This window comes from Ascaphus truei, chromosome 1 (assembly GCF_040206685.1).
Source record: "Ascaphus truei isolate aAscTru1 chromosome 1, aAscTru1.hap1, whole genome shotgun sequence".
Taxonomy (NCBI): Eukaryota; Metazoa; Chordata; class Amphibia; order Anura; family Ascaphidae; genus Ascaphus; species Ascaphus truei.
The window spans coordinates 147,817,959-147,839,960 of record NC_134483.1 but is presented as its reverse complement, the minus strand read 5'-3'; the positions used below and the strand labels follow the sequence as shown (position 1 = coordinate 147,839,960).

The 22,002-nt window shown below is 41.5% G+C and overlaps 1 protein-coding gene across 7 annotated transcripts in view; it reads left to right on the top strand.

The window, feature by feature from the left end:
* LINGO2 (leucine rich repeat and Ig domain containing 2) overlaps positions 1-22,002 on the top strand; it is a 1,433,890-nt gene that overhangs the window by 592,014 nt on the left and 819,874 nt on the right. For 2 of the 7 annotated variants that reach the window (XM_075595729.1, XM_075595746.1), the window contains exon 3: positions 3,140-3,196. The exons of the other annotated variants lie outside the window; for them this stretch is intronic. The gene's annotated coding sequence lies outside the window, so the exon portion shown is untranslated. The remainder of the gene's footprint in view (positions 1-3,139; positions 3,197-22,002) is intronic. 7 annotated transcript variants of the gene reach the window in all.

Below are 22,002 nucleotides of genomic sequence, written 5' to 3'. Positions count from 1 at the left end.
GAATATCATACTATCCCACCATAAAGGTGCTAGTGGGAGCAATACTCTTTGTGCCATCTGTAAATAGGATGAATATGTAAATGTCAATTCTTCAATAATAGTTTTTCAATGTCTATACTGTATGTGTCTGATGAATTTATAGTAGTTATTTATTATCCTATTTTTTAAATTAGTAATGTACAGTTACAGTATTTGAGAGAGTTTCCATGTTATTTAGACACTCATATAATTAAAGAGGGACATGCCAATATCATGAATAAAAATAAGCTAATTTTTTTACATTGGACATTGTAGATTCACACACATTCCCAGCTAGCTCAGACTCCCACACCCACCACATGATGAATATATATTTATGTCAACCAGAGAGCTACTGAGCGTGGCAATTGTATACAACAAGAGACAGGGGGTGCCCAATGCTACATCCCATTGACAAAACATATATGATGAAAAGTATAAAGTAAAATACTTCAATTGTAGATTCAATAAAGACAAAAACCTTACTCAGTCTCACAACTTTTCAACATTTGTTTATGAATTGTTCTATACATTACAAAATGTCACAAATTTAGACCAAGAATACAGTATGTACTGTATACAAATATAACACAAGTAACTGCGTGCTTAGTGCTTAAGAAGTTGAGTACTCAGAGTATCATCAGAAAAGTCATAGAATTCAACAAGCAAATTAGACTGGACTGTGGTGTTGGGTGATAACAAAAAACTTTACACAATTACGATATCAATTAATTTATCATGATAATGATTTTCATTGCAAAAAATACCCAATTGAAAACAACATTCTAAGGTCATCAATACTGTTCTAGGTCATTTATTGTGAAATATATTTCTTATAAAAATGCATTTCAATTTTAGTATATTTAAATTTGACGAATGAAACATATTTTTAAATTAAAATGATTTTACAATAAATTAAGTAAAACCCTTTTTCTTCACCATGAATACCAGTAGTTACACTCTCCTGCACACATTTAAGGGGCATGGTGGATGTGGGATTTAATAGGCATGGGGAGAAGGGGGGTTAATACTGTAGGTTTGGGAGAAGTGGGGTTAGGAAACATGGGGAGGAGGGGGTTAACAGGCATGGAGGTGAGCGTAACAGGCATGGAAGAGGAAGGGATAAGAGGCATGGGGAAGAAGGGGATTCAGAGGTTGTCACAGGAGACCAGGCATTTACACCTTTGATGCTGGGATAATAACACTGAGCAAAACAAGTTAGTAAAATAAATTGCGGTTTATTCACTTAAAATAGGCTAAGCACAATGAAACACAAAATACACGAGAAAGATACAATTACTGGGGGTCTGCGGCAAAGAACTAACTTTTTGTGGTAGAAATATGCAAAGAAACAACGTTTTTAGTTGACCGGGACTTTGTCCCAAATGTCCTGGAACTCAAATCAGCTTGAAGTTCCTGATGCCACCGCTCTCTTTCTTCCAGAGGTGCTGAAATCCCTTGACCGGGAGTTAGTCCCAAACGTCCTGGAACTGTTTTCGTCTTGCAATCCTAGCCATGACCACTATGTTCAATTCTCAGAACTGTCCCGAAAAGTGGGACTTAGAAAATGTTTTGCCTTGAAATTTCTGAAGCCGGCTCGTCGTTATTTCTCCAAGAGCATCTTTTGGTCATTTCAAATTGGCCGCTGTTGTTCTGGCACTTAGAATCTCATCTCCGGATTGGCTAAGGGTTTCTTATAGTATTTCAGAGTTCATTCATGAAATTCTACAGCCAATCTGAGCATGGGAGAATTCCTACCAGCCAATCAGAGCATTGCCAGTCTAGTGAAGCCGATCAAGCATGGATTCAGAATCTTACAAGGGCATGCACCAACCTGGCACCATTGCCACTTGTCATGCAGAAGCCACCCGCTCAGTTAGGCTCCTCAAAGTCTTGGTTGGGGCAAATGGTGGTCCGTTGACTTCCATTCACCCCAGGACGTGAGTACTTGATGTTAACTCTGGTACTCAAATGACTTTCACACTTGGCAACCTCCGAGGCTTTCATGTCCAGGAACTGAGCAGACAAGCTTTGTAGCCAAATGGTCTCTCGGAACCCTGGACCTGGAAGTTCCAGCTCATTTTATTGTGCACAAGCATATATACACTTTAAACAAACTGTTTAATAAAATATATACTTTATCCCTTTTAAAGTCATATGGTTATGGGGAATAGAATAAGAATCTTGCACTTTATTCCTACTAGCCATATTCCCCACACACTATACCGGACATAGACTTTTAAACCTCCCTGAAACCTTGTGTATGATTGTAGTACTCCCAGAACCCCTATACTGGATTCTGGGTGACCTGGGCATTAACTGGGCATCCCCTCTTATACTAGGGACCCGTTTACCATTCTAGGGATACCACCCATCCCTATGCCCCATTTACCTTTCTGATCTGTTCTGAAGCAGGGAATCCTAGTGGTGAGTCGCACAAGCGTTTTCAAGGGGAGATTTTGCCGGAGAAATGTGTCTCAAAGTATCCGAGAATTTGTCCTGATTCCCGGGTACATTTTTGGGGTACCCAGCAACTCTGGAACCCCGCTACCTAGACACATACTGACAAGACTTTCTCTATAAACCCCCCCTTGAAACTCATAGCCCAGGTGTCTCTGTAGCTGGCACACCTGAAAAGGTAAAAACACAAAGATTCTTTATTGTCGCACATTTTTACAGAATACATTAACAATCACTGGGCTCAAGAGCTGACACTCCCGAACCCCAATACATGGATCAGAGGTAACTAGACAGGCTTAACCTTTATTGTTGATCCTGGTTACCCCCTCACCATCACAGAGGTTTGGGAGAAGAGGGTGTTAAAAGGCATCCAGAAGAGGGGATGAAGAAGCATGGGAGAGAGCAGGGTTAAGAGGCATAGGGGAGGAGGGGGGGGGGTAAGAGGCATGGGGAGAAGGGTTATGAGGCCTAAAGGAAGAGGTGGTTGAGAGTCATGGGTTTGAGGGGGGGTTGAGAGTCGTGGAGTAGAGGAAGGGATTAAGACACATGAGGATAGGAAGGGTTTAAGAGGGGAAATTACCAGCAGGAGGAATACATCTGCAGCATGTGAGAGTCTCTCAGTCATTGATATTTCAGCTACATCCCACTTTTCTCTCTGCAGTTTAACACATGCTACCCCAGCACCCAGCAGACAAGAATACCATGGTATTAAACTATGGTAAGTACTGTATTGAATTACTCTCCATATTTTTTTACTGTTGTATCTAATCTCTACAGGGATGTATGATTAATTAATGATACCTACCTGGGCTCTATGAGAAATGCAATCTCCTATGAGGATCTGTGTTCTCTCCTCCTCTAGTGTTGCAGCTATTATGCTGTGTATTCAATCTCGCCAGTGTGTTTTCAGATGTGAAGTTCAGTACAGTATACGATCGTAGAAAGAAATCAGTGGTGCAACAGCCAAAAATGTTTGGGAACCCAAAATATAAAAATATAAAATATACTTTATTTAGATCAATAATATAGACACAAAACTTCTCCTACGCGTTTGACATCCCTATGGTGCTTTCTCAAAGAGACTCGATGTATGCTAACATAAACTGCGTTTCTATGCTGTGTTGGGGCATAGAGTTATAAAACAGTATTGAGAAAAATCTATTTGTCACTACCTTTAATAGGTAATCTTTTTTTTTCTATTACATTTGCAAATTACAAGGATTTTAAAATGAAGTGTGTGAACAAAATAAAGGCAAAGCAATCATCAATGTTTACAAATATGTTTATGTTTTAAATCAAGATTTCACTGCTGCTTTAAATTATGTGGTAGGCAGATTGCCCCACTATAATATTGTATTTAACCTTCTTGTATTTATCATTGATTGAAACTCCGACACTAAGAGGATTGCATTTTCTTGTAGATAGAGACCTGTGGTATCAGTCTAACATAGCATATTAAAACCAAAGATATTAATTTGTTTTGCAATGATTTTCTATATTTTATTATGGCTGTCTGGCATCTGCTAAATAATTTCCTTGTCGTTTTAATAGAATTTTTGCTAGGAAAGTGCACACCACGGCCAGTTTCCCTTTTTCTTACAATACATACTGTACTACTACAAACCCTGGTACAAAAATAATGACAGTACCAACCCCCTTTGCTTCTAGTGTTTTAACTGCTCAGAGATGTATATTTATTTACTTCTAATTTAAAGTGCAAATGGATTGTATATCCTATACGGGGTAAAACAGGAGACTTTTTACATGATAGGCTTTTGATATATATTGGGAAATTAGCAAATCTAAATTATGACACCCCTGCAGTGTTTGCATTCTTTAAACACCACTGGAAAAACAAGTGTTATATATTTCACGCTTGATGAGATGACCGTAATATTCTCAGTAGCAGCAATACTTCCAGAGTCATGCTGAATTCTTTATATATTTTCATTACTAAGCCAGTATAAGCATGTGCCAGACTTTTCTTCTTCTTTTTTTAAAAGTCCCGTTCTTAGCAACTGATCAATCAATCTTGCTGTGTAGTATTTTTTGTAATTACTGGGAAAAAAATGGATTAACTACTTTTGAGGTCAATATTGTAACAATTTAGCTTAAGTAGAATTGTGTAAAATTAACAAAGATACTTGTTGGAAAAAAACTTCAATAAGGACCAGAAGATATTAAGTGGTTATTTTGTATCAAATGTTGTGCTGAAACAGCAATCTGCAATGTGGTCACCTATGTGTTTCACAGTATCAATGATATACACTCCTTGGAAATAACATTACTGACAGACAAACATGTATTGACCTGTGCAGGCCCTAGAGATATCCTCCCCTACCTATGAATGAAATAAACACACCACTTATTTGGGGAAACAAGAACACAGCTTTATTAAATATCAACAAGTAGATGATCTTGTCAGGCTGACCATCAGTGAATTGGAGTGGCAGCTCATGATTCCCTACGGCAGTAGGAACGCTGGACCAGCAAATTAATGATTGATAATGTGAAACAGTCCCAATACTGAACACCCCCCTAGGGGTGTGACCCACTGTATACCAACTGTTACAATTCAACTCATGAAATAATTGGGCCAAGTCTGGTAAGTTAACATTGCCAAGTTCTGCCAAATTACACACACTTAGCCAAAATTATCTTGACCCTCTTGTCAGATCATTTTTTTCAAGCACCACTAGTGATGGTGATGTGGAGGCTTTTAGGCCAAATAGGCATACTTTAGTATATTCTGGTTGCAAATGTTATGGGTATATTCACATGTAGTCTTCTCCAACAGCAGGGGTGCAACCGAACTAGGGAATTAAAAAATAAAGACAAATATAGTGTAGTATCCCATGACTTATGTAGAAGAGTACAAGATCTCAGTGGGTCGCTGAGGAAGCGAATTTGGACAAAATGCATTGGGTAGTAGACAGTTCCAACATTAGGCTACAAAAGGCATTAACGGAACCCCACAGCTGAAATAGATGCTACACCGGAAGTGACAGAGACCACTATCAGAGACACTGGAAGTAGAGCGGTAGAGGTGCTGGGCATTACGTGGCAATGAAAGACTGCCTGTTGGGGTCTTTTATCTTTATTTTTTGTAAAACTATCCTATATTTTAACTTAGTTATCACTGTTGGGTAACATTCACAGTTCTAACAAAGAATCCCCATAGGCAGAAGTATGAAACTAAATATAGGTCATGTACATTCTCTAGCATAAATTTGCATCACCATTAAGAGAAAACATATTAGGAGGTTCATGGCCCACCGTAGTCTTATTCTATCTCCATATGGGGTGCCGATAGCTGCCCCAGCTGGATTATGTGGGACTATATTGTTAAGTGTAACTAAGCCAAAGGAGACAATACAGTACCAAGATCTATCCCTCATTATGATTAATATCCAAAGATAGGATGACAGCACATGTCCCAGGCCACCTATGGTCCAAATCTTTAGTTGGGAAGAAATTGAAGGAGGAGAGAAATTCTAGCAACAGGTTGCCAAACAAGCCACTGCCAGTGACAAACAGGCTTTAATACCTTATTGGAGACTACCATCATATACTGTATTAAAAGGAAACATATCAGTTATCTAGTGATTCACCCAGCTCGAAAAGTAACTTTATGAAAATGATGTCTTTGTCCAAGCCTGAAGACACCACGAGCCGATGTCAAGATTTGTGTAAACATGAACCTGTAAGGAATATCAAAAAACATTAGGCACTGAACAATGCACTTAATGAATAACTTAATTTTTAGCAATAGACACAGTTTTATGAAGCACAAGACATCTTCAGCATAATTCCCAAGAGTAAGACCCCCATACCCAAAAAACATCCATGAAGATTTCAAAAGTATGATTAGGTTAATGGCCAAATGTTATCATTTTAACTCTTAGAAATTATTATTAGGAGCACTTAAATGTGGTGTGGCTTTGGGTGCCTATTATTGAAAGGAGCAAACAGTGCTTTGGCTCTGTTTCACAGTTTTATGGGGTGGAAATGACAGAAGGTCACTCCTGAGAGTATATTGAATAGAGCCCTTAGTCTTTAAAATTGAGTTAAAATAAAAAAGATGGTAATTTATGAACATATTATTTGTATGTGTAGTATTGCCTTGGTCCAGTTTAAAATCAAGATGAATTTAAATGTTTGTACTCTACAGTATATAGACAAAACGAATGCATCATACAGTATCATGTACTGGCTTTAAGGGATTATTCATTTTTTTTCACCTGATACAAAATAGATATAATCTAAAATCATGTCTCGCGAATCTGTTGCAGAACTGCCTGTCAGCTTTGGAATATAAATGTCCTCAAGATAACAGAACACCTGCAGCCCTCCTGCCAACAATCCAATAGTTCTCTCCACTAAGTAAAGCGGTGGCAGGCGCAGTTGAGATATCCAAAGAATAATATGTCACATTTTTTTTATCTTCACTTTGTGCTACTGCTGTTAAGACTATTGCCTCTACTACTTTGCATTCTTCCAAGTCACAAGAATATACAGTACAGTAGTAGGTTTGCAAGTAAATGTGTGTATGTTAGATATACTGTACTTGAATTTGTAGTATAAGAAATGCATTTACAAACCACAGAGAACAGAGAGTAATTCTTAGTTGTGGTTCATAGCAAGAGAATATTTGCATAATATAAACATAAGAGACTATCAATACTCTCTCCAAAGGCTAATGTTAAAACCCAAATTTTAATTAACGTATACTAATCTAAATAAAAATGAGTTAAAAAGTACTATTTAAAACATCTTCAAATTATTATGCTCTGACAGTTCTATTGTGATTTAAAACACAAGGGGGCCTATTCTAGTATCTCCGAAGTTAGCATTGTTCACAACAAGCGGACTGAAATGGGAAAAAAAACAGTATTCGTATTGCAAATCATTTCTTCTAAACCACTACTAATAAAAGTGACAAACCACATGGTTTAACAGCCAATCCACCCGGTTAGTACTTGCTAAAGAAGCAGAGAGAACAGAGGTGATGCTAACTCCATCTCCAGCCTGACTTATAGTACTCTATGGGTTTTTCTCTCTCAGCCAACCCCATATTTCAGGCTCTGGATGTAACTCGCAATACCAATCTCGCCACTCTTTAGCTGGTGTAAAAAAATATTTTCATTTTTAGAAGCGGTTTGCATAATGGAGCTATGAGAATAGCAATTTTGGGCAAAAAATGTAAGTTGGAGACTTTTTTGACAAACCGATCGGATTGTCAGAGCAAGAATTAAACCGCTTCTAAAAGAAGACGTTTAAACGCAGTTTGGAAATGCGAAAAGGACTTACAGAATAGCAAAGCATGTCAATCTGCTTGTGAAATGCACTTTAGAAGTGGTTTGCCACACTTCGGAGCTACGGGTCCTTTGAAATGAGTCAGGGGTGAATGAATACTCCTTTCTCTCTACTCTCCAGCAAAAGCCCTATTTCAGTGTCAGGAGCCTTTAAAAAGGCTTGGTGAAACTGCTAATTCTTTATGGGAATATGTGTTTTTGCTCAATTTTGTCTAGATTGTAAGAACATAGTAATTGCCCGTATTGGGTCAGATCAAATTGTATATCAAGCCCAGTATCCTGTCTCCAACATTGGCAAGTAATGGAAGCTTCTAAGAAAGCACATTAACCCTTCAGTTGTGTCCATCTTGCTAATAATCATATATAGACTTTCAATGAATAGATCTATTCTTCTTTAACATGCTATTTTCTGTGAAATACAATTGAAGTTATGTGTTCCAATTTCTGAAGTATTCATTTGTATATATTATTTAAGGGGAAGATATTCAATGCAATACATTTCTGAGCCTTGTGCCAACTGGTTTCTTGTAAAGTGTTTCAGATTGTTTTAGACTCACAGTTCTTAGTTGTGAAAGTAATGCCATATCATCTTCCTTCATGTTTGTCTGACTACTGCTTCAGTAAGTGTTTCTGCTTTGCCTGTATGTTACTGTACAATAAGTTGAAAGTGAATTGCTATATTCCCCATTCCAACCTTTCACAGTACCTTTCAAATACATTTGAAACATGCTTGTCAAAAAAATCAATTTAGACCCATTTTATAGGGTTGACCCCGATTACAATGTAGTTGCCATAAAGCCGGGGGTTACTTTACTTCCAGGGAAAAACATATAATAATGTAATGATCCTCTGTCGAAAGTGAATTTAAAACCCCTTATTTTTAACACCTTCGGCTTCCGTTAGACTTACAAAGCCAAACTGCCACAATAAAAGAAAAAGTTTGTTGTTGTAACACAAGATTTGTGATAATGTAAATATATATATGAATCAATAATTATATAGCTTTCTAATGCTCGAATCCTCTGATATCTACATGTGCCTGATTACATTTCATCTCAGAAAGACAATTCCACAGCAATAAATGGAAATGGATAAATCTTTACTGTTCCCTATGGATGTGCAAATAACTTTGATGGAAAGGAAGGTCACATTTGCAGACAGAAATGACGAAAACTTGTTAAATGAAAAAGTCTGATTCAGTTACATAAAGGTCAAAATAATGGATACTAAAAGTACACAGGTAAAACCATTGTAATCGTTTCTTGGGTATCCAAAGATTTCTTTATATATAAAGAACTGTATTTTTAACCATAAAGGTAGAGTTTATTTATGAATTGCCTGTAATTGGAGTCAGGCTTAAATTCAGGAGGTATCTAAAAAAAACATTTTTCATTATTTTATTGTTAGTTCAGCATTTTTATCCCTTACATCAATGATTGCAATCATAGCATGTTAGTCATTTTTGACACATTTTGTGAAACAACATATAGGGGCCTATGCAGTAAGCGTTCATAAGCCACTTATCGAGCACTTATCGCCCAAAATGCCTACTGCTATTCAGTAAGCGGTGATAAGTGGGTAATGAAAGACTGAATCGGCCAAAAACCATTGCTCATAAAAAAAATCACTGATGCAGCGGTGATAAACCACTTATCGCCGCTTTTCGGCATGTTCATAAACTTGCGCAATTCTAGTAGCAGTGATTAGGCTATGAACGCCTGTCGACGCTCTAGAATGGTGATTTTATCACAAAATGCTCACACCAGAAAATGTTGTCATGAAGGTGTTGGAAACCTGCAGAGAAGCGGCGAGATGGGACTTAGAAATAAAATGCCTTTTTCCTGCATAGGATTGATGGCGGGAATCTCTGGAGCTGATATTGTATTATATGTCTTTATTTATATAGCGCCAAAAGTGTACTCAGTGCTTCACAGGGAATTTTTAAAATACAATAAGTGCAGCAAAAATCAAACAGAGCTTACAATCTAAGAGGTTTGAGGGGAAATTTACAGAGATAACAGGTGAGGGAATAAGTGCTGTAGATGGGTGTGCTTGGCCACAATGGGTGATAACTGTGGGGCAATAGCCATGAGTGTAGGCTATTGGGATGCTTGATTTGTGGGGCAAGTTGTCAGGTTAGTCAGTGTTAAATGAAAATGTTAACACCATTTACAGGGGAAGAGATGGCAGGGAGCCGTAGGTGAGATCAGGTGTGTATGTCTGGCTTCAGGCTTAGGGGAGATCCCCAGCAGCAGGAAGAAGTAGATACAGGGTGTGAATAGAGGATTTGTGGGCGGTGCTTTTTATTGAGGGTTGTTGGGAGAGAGGTGTATAAATAATGATGCAGTGGGGAATGGGGAAGTTGGAGAGAACAGGGACATTCACCAAGAAGTGAGGAAACAGTAAACAGAAAAAGCAATAGGGAGGGCATAGTGAGATACAAGAGGAGAGACTTCCCAGTTATTAGAGGATAGGAACAGTACAAATAATCACAGCTTTTAGAAAGTAAAGTTCTCACAGTTGTAAAGTTGTTGTTCAGAGTACAGATCTTCCTCAAATCTTCACCTCCAATTTCAACTCCAAGATTAACTCCACACACTTAAATGTTACACTTTGATGTTACACACAGCCATATGGCTCACAGCCAAGGTATCCGGCCTTAAGTACTCTAAAACACAGTCACATTGACTAGCAATTAAGGGAGGGGTCTGCCTAATCAACTCTGACACACCAAATTGTTAATTAAATTTAAGGATCTTGCAATTTGATTGAAGGAGACATACCAATTAATACATTTTAAAATCTGTAGCAATTGATAGTATAATCCAGCTCACACATACCAATTAATACATTTTAAAATCTGTAGCAATTGATAGTAGAATCCAGCTCAGACATACCAATTAATAAATTTTTAAATCTGTAGCAATTGATAGTAGATATCCATTAATATTAGCACCAGAGACCCCTGGCATGAATCCTATGCAATAAAAATAAATTTACAGTAAACTTCATTACCATAGCGGATAGCCTCAGGGACCCCTACTTCCCGAGATACAGACCCCGTTATGGGGTGCCAGTATCTCCTATGCATTTAAATGTCTGCATCATGTGATCTTGGGAATAAAATGCATAGGACATACCGGCACCGCATAATGCGCCGTATCTCGGGAAGTAGGGAGTCCCTGAGGCTGAAACCAATGCGAACCAGCTCAGGAGACCCCCTGCTCATCTAAACTATTAACAAAATTAACATTTATACACATACATTTCGGGCGAGGTTTGCACAGGAGAGGCAGCTCTCTCGGAGCAGTTCTCTCTGCAGCAGATACAACTCGCCGGGTAAGGCCTTTTCAGAGGGTCGTTCCTCAGATCACCGGCTAATCGCCCATTTTGTGAATTTTGCTATGACAGGTAGTCAAGGCTTTCTGAATACCGTGATAGCAACGCTCATAAAAACGGTGATTTAAATGGCCCGGCAATTTTTTTTGATGAACCTTTAGTGCATAAGCCCCATAGTCTTTGGGTGATTTACCATTTTTTTTGAGTGGTCAAGTGGGTGGGCACATTTAAAATTAAAATAAATGTAAAACTTAGATAAATAAAATCAAAGATGGAGTATAAGTTATACATTATATCTTGGTTTTTAGTTCTAGTGACAATACTGTTACATTTACTGTTCGTGATGACATGGTAGAAATTGTCTATCAAACGTATTTATTTATAACATCTTTATTTATTTATTTTTTCAAAGATGGTGTTTATATTTAATTGCCTTTTTTTTTTTTTTTTTTTTAACTAAATTGGCTTTCTTATTTTGATGCTTGAAGGTCTAATTTATCTGTACTCACCCTTCTCAAACGTTTGAGAGACACAAAACCATGTCAAACATATGTGAGAGGGGGATTGAAGCATTCCTGTTAGGGTTCTCCAAGTCTTAATTCTAAAGATTATCTCTGCTTGTCAGGCTCTTTGAACTATATGGCTGATCCTCCGCTACTAGCAATACTCAATGTATAAGTGATCTTTTTTTGTGATATTAGTTCAGTTTCTGTCAATTATTTTTTTCACTAAAGTGAAAGGCAGACTTAAAAGATTCTTCTTGTTTCTCAATGATAATCTATCACTGTTTTTGTGCAGAGATGTGTCAGGAGCCATTTTAAGACTTTTTGGGGCCCTGGCCTAAGTGGAAATTGTGGCCCACCCACAAAGGTCACATTTAAATGCAAATACAGTATGTTTTTATTGAAGAACATTCAAAATTTTATCGAAATTCGGCAATTTGACTAGAAACACAAGCATTTTATTTATTTACACGCGGGTTTTTTATTTGCAGGCACAAATAACATCTTCAAATTTTTTATGAAGTATATCTAATTCGATTGTCATCAAGGAAAGGGTGTTTAATCTTCGTTAAAGCAGCAACTGCAGAGCTTATTCTTAATAAGTTTCAACTTTGAAAAATATGTTTTGCCTGTGGAGTTTTTGACCCTATTGATAGGAAAATTTGTAAAGTGATTTTAATGTTAGGAAATGTCGACTCCAGTTTGTTATGCTATAATGATGCATAAATATTGTGTAATGATAAAATTAATGTATAGGATAACAGATTTAAGCATACTGTTCTTTGCATAACTCACTTATATTGTTTTAAAGATGTTTCTACTTTTTTGATGTGCGTTACTTTTTAAATACATTTCTGCTAAATCAATTAAATTACATATGCCATAAAAAATGGTAGTGACATTATCTTTAACGTATTTATTGTTTATAAAAAGATAGGCTATATAAAATGAAAAGCAATATACAGTACTGCACAATTTTATTTTAAAATAATTTAAATTGCATTAAAATAATACTGTCAATTTGAAACTTACTGAGGGGCATTAAGGCCTCCGATCAAGTAACATTGGAATTCTTTACATTTTGATAAAAAGATGATTACACCAGAAGTGTTGTGGGGTGGAAAGTTCCTACACAATATAATTGAAGGGTTAAAAAAAAAAAAAACATATACAGCAAAATCCCTTAAGGTTTTGTAACGGGTATTCCCCCACCCAATCGCATATAGAGTGTATGTGAGGGGGAACCTATATGTTACCAGGTGTGGTGCTGTACCTGTTAGGCTCACAGGAGGCCTGAGCCTCCGCCAATGAGAGCCTGGGGTGTATCCTCCTGAACAATACTATATGGTGCAGCGCCTCCACCTGCGATGGCTCCCAGCAGAGTGGGAGTTGTTCCTCGCAGGACACATACAAATGACACATACACTGGATGTAAAATAGCAACGGTCTTTACTATATGCAGAATGTAACTTAACACATACATCAGCAATCCACAACAAGATATATTACCACCCTCTGCCACTAGCTGGCAACTATAACCTTGCCCCTAACTGGGCTATAATCTCCTTACACCCCCTTCTCAACCCCGTGTCCAAAGATTCCAAGCCCACCCAAGTGTGTGAACAGGCCTGTCACATGTGAGGAGCAAGTTAAAGTTGGTGCACGTGTAGAAGGTTGTAAATACCTGCCCAGGTGTCTCTACACCGGGTGTATTCGAAAAAGATCTACCAGCGCCGCTTGGTCCAGCGCTGATGTGTACCTCAGCGTGGGATGGGATCCAGCCGGACGTCCCACCGTAAGGACAGTCTCTGTATCAGCAACGCAGCATACAGGAGCATGCAGCATACACTATACTGGGTCCCTGTACCAAAGAACTGCACAGTGTCTCTCCCTCTCCATACACTAATGAACTGCACAGGATCTGTCACTAGGTCCCTGTCTAGCGCACAGCTGAAGGGGCAGAGGGTCCTTACCTATGGGCCTGTCCCTGTGACCACCCACCCTCACGTTTAGGGAGTCAGGGCCTCAACTCTAGCCTGGGGATTTCTGGCCTAGGGCAGAAGCTCGCAGCTCTCTGCCCCCTTCTGTCCCCCTCTGTCTCCTAAGTCTGACTGACTCGTGTGCTTCACAGTCTGCTTCCTGACTCTGCACACAACATTGTATCCAATTCCCTGCTGCAGAGAATCTGCAAGTCAAGGTGGCTGGCTGGCTGCAAGTGACAGGGATCATAGGGCATTCCCCAGAGGCTGCTGGGAGATGTAGTCCACTCAGGACCTCTTTCCTATGGGGACCCCGTGCACGATCTCTACTGCATCTGTGCGAAGCTGTAATGTGCGCCGCTACACTTAACTGCGCCTGAACAACCTCTCAGAGCTACTGCACACTTGTAATGGCCACCGTTACCCTTGTCAACCTCAGCGCATTGCGCGAACCTCGCGCCAAGCACAACATGGCCGCCGCGGCTATCTGCGCATGCGCAACCCTTCGTGCATGTGTAAGCTTCAGGACCCCGATGGTGCCGGCCCAGATGGCGGCTCCAATCGGGAGAAGTCGCCGTCCACTTCCCCCACTGCCACAGGGGTAAGGCAGGGGGCAAAGGAAGATCAGGGGAACCGGGGTTACCCTCTTACACTCTCCCCCTGGTTGACACACCAACGTCCCCGCTTTGGAGAACAGCATCACATTACTGAAAGTTACACAATAAAAATGCATTGCATAAACTGTACAACTTAACATGTTGACTTTAACATCACTGATACATGGCATATCACACACAGTAATACCCGAGGCCCGCTGAATGTTAGCTGTTTGCTGAGACCAATGGTGGGTTGCCCCTAACTGATTATGTGGGGGTACCTCACTTTTACTTTTGTGAGCCTCCGCCTGGGAAGTCTCTGTTACAAACACTGGAGTCTCTGTAGGCTCTTTGAGATTGTGGTCATGTGCAACAGTCACTGGTTCCATACTACTTCCTCCCCCTGGTGGAAGGAATAGCACAGTGTCTCTTGACCAGACCTTTACCCGGCCATCTGCAGCATGGTTGCGGTAGGCCAGGAGATCTTGACCTTTTTCGCGGTCCACCACATGGTGAATGGAGCACTCCTTTTTGTGCTTAAAGGAGGCAAATTTCACTGGATCACTCACAACACAGTCCTTGTCCCTAAGCACTTGGGAGACTGGAGAGCAAGGTTTCTGTATCAAAGTCTCTGTCACATTCTGCAGTGATTCATGGTGGCCAACAGGTCCTCGGGGACGCTGACGGTTACAACCTCGGCTGTCTTGGAACCTGTCCCCAGCACATATGGGGCAGTCCACTCACTTTCTGGAAACTCGGGAGCGTTGGATCCCAGTCCTGGAACCATTTGGGTTGGAGCGCATGGACTCACACTCAGTTCAGTTATGGTAGTGGTTATGGTGACACACGGCCCCCCGTCAGGTCATGAGCCTTAGTTGGGGCCTTTTCCACGGCCACCTCCTTCGGAGCCTGTGGAGAGTAAGGAGGTTCCTCACCACTCCGCTGGCTTGCGATGGGTTCCTCTTCCTCCGGTCCCATCTCCGGATGTCCCTCCGACACACTGGGAGTCGCCACGGCCGGGGGACTCTTCCACGGCTCCGGCCACACCAGCGCTTGCTCCCGAGGGATGTCGATGTGCAGCGGGCCCACAGCAGGGTCCACAGCAGATGCTTCAGCTTCACTTGGGGGGTCTGCCGGCTGGCGCATCACCACGGCTGGTTGGCTGCTGTTATCAGTAGACAAGGATGGGGGTAGGGACACCTCCGCAGGGGAACAGCGTCGGGGCGCCTCGCATTTACTGGCGGCAATCGGCATGAAACGGTCCTGCTCCGGCGGTACCAGTGGTAGCGATCCCCATTCTCCCTGGGCAGTCACCCTACCCTTCGTTGATTCCGTCATCTGTGGTTCCGAATCTGGAACCGTGGTTAGAGTGCTCGAGCCCTCCGAAACTTCTGGGAGAGGGGTAAGTTGGTTACCTGCATTGACCGGTCCAGTTTTGAAGTCGACCGCTTCTTTCTTGGCAGGTTCTGTAGGCCGTAGAAACTGTGCCCCGCAGCAAGCACATTTGGGACCCCAGGTCTGTTTGCCACCTGGGAAGTCACACTGGTTACAAACACATCTTCTGCAGCCCTCTTCATCCACCACTGCCACCCAGTATTCTATTGGTAGCCTAAAGTGGTTAAAGTCCATACCACCAGACAGGTTCAAGTCCTTTTGTTTGCACGGGCACACAAGAAAGGATACTTTCCCTCCTTTTGATCGCCAGACTCCATACAACTGAGGGTGTGTTTCTCTGCATTCTGTACTTTCCATAGTGGGAACAGCAGTTGCTGATTGCTGTTCACTGTGCTTGCTCCCCCTGGTGGAATTTAAAGGAGGGACGGCACGCTCTATCACTGAGTGTTTCTGGCTCTGCACTGAGTCACTCAAATTGCGGGGGCGGATCTCTGGTTTTCCCGCCAGTCCTGGGCAGATTTTTGCAACACAATTTAGTGCAGGCTTGCAGTCAGCAGCACATGTGCTCTCCTGATTTAGCGGGAAACGCCATTTTAGGTGTGACTCACTGGATGAGGGAGCCTCCATTTTGATCACAGTTCTGTTAATTTCACTAGGGCTCTCTGCGTATATATAAGAGGGTAGCCTTCTGGTGGGGCCTCTGGGAAATGTAAAGTCAGAGGGGCATTTTCCCGGCATATTTCCTGATCCACCACTAGCCATAGTCTACTCCACTGTTCAGTGGTGTCGTACCCGTGCTCTATCCTCCTCCACCTTTGATCTATGCCCAGCAGTCCCTTTAGGGCCTCACAAATGCCTACTACCACATGTCGCGGGGATACTTTTGTCCACCAAGCCCATTCGTGGATCTCATGGCTTGAGAGCACAAACATGGTTGGGACTTAACTGGCACAATTTGACAAAAAAATAGAATAGGGCAACCCAGGTCTGATCTCAGCAGCGCCTCCAAATGTAACGGGTACTTCCTCTATCCCAATCACAGATATAGTGTGAGTGTGGGGGAACCTATGTGTTACCAGGTGTGGTGCATATACCTGTAGGTTCACAAGAGGCCTGAGCCTCCGCTTGTTGGGAACCTGGGGTGAGTCCTTCAGCTCGATCTGGTTTGCAGCGCCTCCACCTGTGCAGGGTTCTAGAAATGTGAAGGTTGCCTACACAGGACCCACATATACAATACGTACATACATGGAGATGTATATAACCAGTTTATATATATATGCAGAAATAATCACACACTTATAATACTACTCCCTCTAGGGGGTAACTCCACAGTATATGACGCAGTCCAAAGTGTCTTTCACTCCACTAGGAGTGTACCTTCCACCCACCACCGTTTGCCCCACACCGCATCCACAGTTAACCCCTTTGTCCCATGGTCAGCACTGCCACTATGTGAGAATATAAATATGGATAGGTGATTTGTTGGTACACTTATGAAGGTACCTGCCGAGCGCTCCTGCACTCGGGTCTGCAAGCAACTTCAAAAAGGATCGGCCACTTGGTGATCCCGCCTGTGATCCGGTGCTTCCTCGCACGAGGGTCCGCCAGGGGCGATCCCACCCTGGAGATAGTCTCTGTCTCTTTGGGCACAGACTTGAGCGCAGCGTCCGCTTTGTCTCTATCTAACACTGGCACTAATGTGACAGGGTCCCTAACCTAGGGCCTGTCCCTGTAGCACTACAAGCTGGGAGGGGCTCAGGACCTATCTGGGGCCTAGTGGGTTGCTGGCCTAATGCAGTGGGTCACAGACCTCCTTCCCCTAGCTCTTCCTGGTCCAGCACTGCTTCTCTCCCGCACGCGCGAAATTTATCTATTCCCTACAAGCAGGGAGCTCCTGCAGCCCTATTGGCTCCGTGGCATCATGGGGCCACTCACGAGGCTCATGGGATTTGTAGTCCCTTCCAAGAGCCTGTCCCTGGTTGGATAGGGTTCGCGCTCTTGCTGCTTGCGCATGAGCAACTGTCCCAGCCGCCCGAACCTACTGCGCATGGGCAAACTATCAAGATGGTGGCGCCCTGCACGGGAGCCGCCGAGAGCCCTAACGACGCGCCCATGGCCCTAAAACCGGCTGCTCGCGTCCCCGGCAACCTCCGCACCAGTTCCCATCTGCCCCTCTCTCCTGCAATCGCCAACGTGTCCGCCATTGAGCTCGGTGGCACCCGCGAACGCCAGCCAGGTGAGGGAGGGGCGACAGGCAGAGGGGACCTGGCTACAGTTTGTAATATAATCATTTCTTGAATTGCAAAGACAAAACACAAAGTAAACATTTGAACCTTAGTTAACATGAATCCAACGTTCATAATGGAAACTATAAAAACCCATTACCTAGGTATTTTGTTATGAGTGAACGTAAATTCTCATCTCTAGAGTTTTTTTTTAAGATATAGCAAAAATAAGAAAAGAACTGCTTGTCAGACCATTTTCCAAGAAAAGAAATGAAAAGAGATCATTCAATGCTGTTTAATGTTCACACAATTCTGAAAGAAGAAACAACATTTTGTGAAGCATCAACTTTGAAAAGATGAAGAGCCCAGGCAAAATGCACTGTCTGCCAAACACAGTAAAAGCCATCTTATAGTTGACATAAACAACATCATATATAATGGATCACAACTTTAAATTCAGGTTTGGATTTATTGTATATTTAGAGAATGTAAATTTTGTCCCGGTTTCATCATCTTATGACATCGCATGTGGTGGTATGGGGCAATTAGGTTAGAAGTTGTTTGATGCAGACACCTTGGTGACATGCTCACATTTTAGACATTCCTGTATGTTCCTGCTATTTTTTGCTTTAGGTTGCTCACCAGTGGTGAGATTACTTGAAATGAGTGAGACATATACAGTCAGCAAGCTCATAAACCAAAACCGAGTACATTGTTTGTGTATATATATATATATATATATATGGAAGGTCTAAAATGTGAGCATGTCACCAAGGTGTCTGCCTCAAACAACCTAGTAATAATCATAGTATTGTCATATTGGAGGTAGCATTGGGTCCTTTTTGTCTCTTGCGGTTTAAATTAGTTAGCCAACATAGAAAACTATAGTGTTTTGTAATGAAATATTTAATCATAATGTAAAAGTTAAAGCAATTTTTTACAAATAATAACTGTTTTGGGTCTAAGTGCGAATGCACCTCTTATATCTTAAACTGGAAAAACAGGCATGTCATGCTAAATGTTTGATTCAATCTCTAAAATTCATAATAATTGTATTGTATGTCTTTATTTATATAGTGTAGCCATGTGTAAGATTGGTGTACATATCTCTTTCTCATGCTGGCAGTAAACCTGGTAAGTATGCAGGATTGCCAGCAACAATCATGGAGGTTTGCCCTCAAACCCTGGTGAGGTGTCATATATCCCCAAGGAAGTGACAACATGCTTTATGTCCACCCTTAGTGACACAGAGCGTGTTTGTTCTCTGGGGGGTGATATAAGACACAGCACTGCCTAAAGTTAGGAGATCATTTCCTGTTGATGTTCTGCCTCTGTTCAGTGAGAGGCACGTGAAGGTCTGCAACAGTGTTGCAGTGGTCTCATGCTAGCTGTGAGTCAGTGAGCCTACGCAGCAGAGTTAGAAGGAGCTGACAGAGAGATAGGAGCAGTAGAAAGAGCTGAGAGTCTGTGCAACACAGCAGCAGACAGAGAAGCTGGGGAATCTCTTTGAGGGGGAGGTGGAGAGCAACTCTATTAGAGGAGAAGGGACCTTCCTAATGGAGTGCAGCAAAGAGATGAGCGGCTGAGCTGCTAGCTGTGAGGGGCAGCTTGCCCATACCATCATGCAAATAAAGATGCCCTGGTTCACAACACCCCCCATGTGTGAGTCTGCAATTACTCTCCTGGGGCCCTCACCACCAAGAAGGAGTTCCTCATCAGGACCATCTACCTGCATCTGCATAGATCCTGATGAGGTGAAGGCGCTGCACGTAATGTGAGTAGGACTGGAACACACACTACCTCAGATACCTGTCTTGCTTGACATCCCCCAATACCATCAAGCGGGAGACTCAGGAGTCCTGTTGCCTACAGGTGCACCACCATACACAGAGATGTAACGGGGCTGGATAGACCACATGGGCCAATGTGAGATTGGGTGGGTCAGACCAGACACGAACACCCGTTACATAGCGCCATTAATGTACATAGCGCATTGTAATGCAAACATACAGTATGTAATGTTATCATAGCCTGCTTTATACAGTACCTAGCCCTATTTGTTTATAAGGTCACTATACGAAACGTACAGTCTAAACTTACAAATATCTAGAGTTCTAAAAGGTAATGTTTTTAGCACACATTGTAAATGTTAGTACCCTGACAGACAGCATACCAAAGAGATTTTGCACACAGCCAATGACTAATATAAACCTCTGGTGAACAAGTGCTGCTCTTATATGTGAGGAGGTAAATCTATATAGGCAAGTATAATTTAAGTACTCAATTTAGCTGTATAACAATTATGTTTTTCATTACTATAGTACCAGCTTTGCAGAAAAACCTGTTCAGCTAATCAAGATAGATATTATCAGTACACATTCTATTCATGTTTAGTTACAAGTGCTATTGTAAGCACTTACAAAAAAAAATGGATTGTTTCTATTGGCGTGTAATAAAATATACTTTTCATTAAAGTTAGCAAGAAACAAATAAAAGTAAGCAGCGGGTAATCTCATTAGATGTATATCGGTTTGTATTAACACACATACCACCTGCATCAGATTCTCTGTGAGTAAAAGAACATCTGTCATTGACGCTTTAAGTGACTTGTATGTTTTCCTATTCATATCCAAACATGAGTTGCAATATAGCAAAGGCTGCATATTGGCCCAGCTCACTGAGCTCTGTTAGCCTATTCAACATGACGTTAATCTTAATGCAGTATTCACCAAAGCAAATAACATTATGTTAACCAGGATTTACTCCTGTTTAAAGCATATCGTTGTATCCATGAATGTACTGTATGTATGTTCTGTATGTATATCTTTATTTATATAGTGCCATTTATGTACATAGCGTCTATAGAAACTTATGGTGTACCCCCGCTACAGCTTGAATATGTGGCTAGGGGAGTGGTGCTGCTAGGGGCATGTAACTTAGTACACAGATAGACAAACAGAGCCCCTATTGATAGCACTCTATTCCAATGTGATATGGTGAATTGTTAAAATAACTTTATTTATTGACAATGACGTTAAAATATTGGGGTTTAAAATGATGATTAAATATACCAAGTGTTACTGTCTCTAATGGATAAGTGTGTCCAGAAGAGTGTACATTTGTGGGTTAATGTCCAGTGTTTGGATAGTTCACTGGCCCTAGTATTCCTCGTATAGAGTGAAGAGACTAGAGTGCTTGTTGATTGTCAGCAGTTAGGGCCACACATGTAGTGCCCCAGTATTATGATACTAGTTAGTGCTCTTTACTGTCGGACCTATGCTATGCTGCTAGTTTGCAGCTGAAAGCATATTAAAGGTTGTGTGTAAACAAATCTTGGTCAAAGTGCACTCTGTTGTTGTATTACTGTCACCTCCCTGTGCTGTTGTTAGTATATTAGGGTAGGTGTGTAGTGCTAAGTACATATACATCCCAAGTATATTATGCCTGGGGTGTACTAAATCTAGTATGCAGGATTATAGACTGGTTTATAGAGTGGCACTGCTATTACTCTAATCTAAGTAGATGGCAAGTGAATAGCTGAGTACTGTTCCTTTTGGGGTATGTATATCGGTCAGTTGAGAGACCTGTCCCCATTTGGTGCAGTGCTCTTCATGTGTGGTGGTATTCTGGCACTCCAGAGGTTAATTGCTGGTTAGGTTGCCATTGTGCTATATGTATATATTGTACCCTATGAGCTTGACGCTGTGTCAGGGAAATAGCATACAGGCTGCCTTAGGTAGTTTAGTAATATAGTATTTTGCCAGATACTTTGTTGCCTTTAGTGGTGTTTGACTAATGAATCCATTGGGACCCTAATAGTCCTGTACTGTGCACCGGTGGAGCCACGCTGACTCTCTCAGTCACTCTGAGTCAGTGTACATGAATTCGGTCTCCTCCGCGTGCACGTGGTCGAGGCCACATTCATGTACACTGACTCAGAGTGACTGAGAGAGTCAGCGTGGCTCCACCAGTGCACAGTACAGGACTATTAGGGTCCCAATGGATTCATTAGTCAAACACCACTAAAGGCAACAAAGTATCTGGCAAAATACTATATTACTAAACTACCTAAGGCAGCCTGTATGCTATTTCCCTGACACAGCGTCAAGCTCATAGGGTACAATATATACATATAGCACAATGGCAACCTAACCAGCAATTAACCTCTGGAG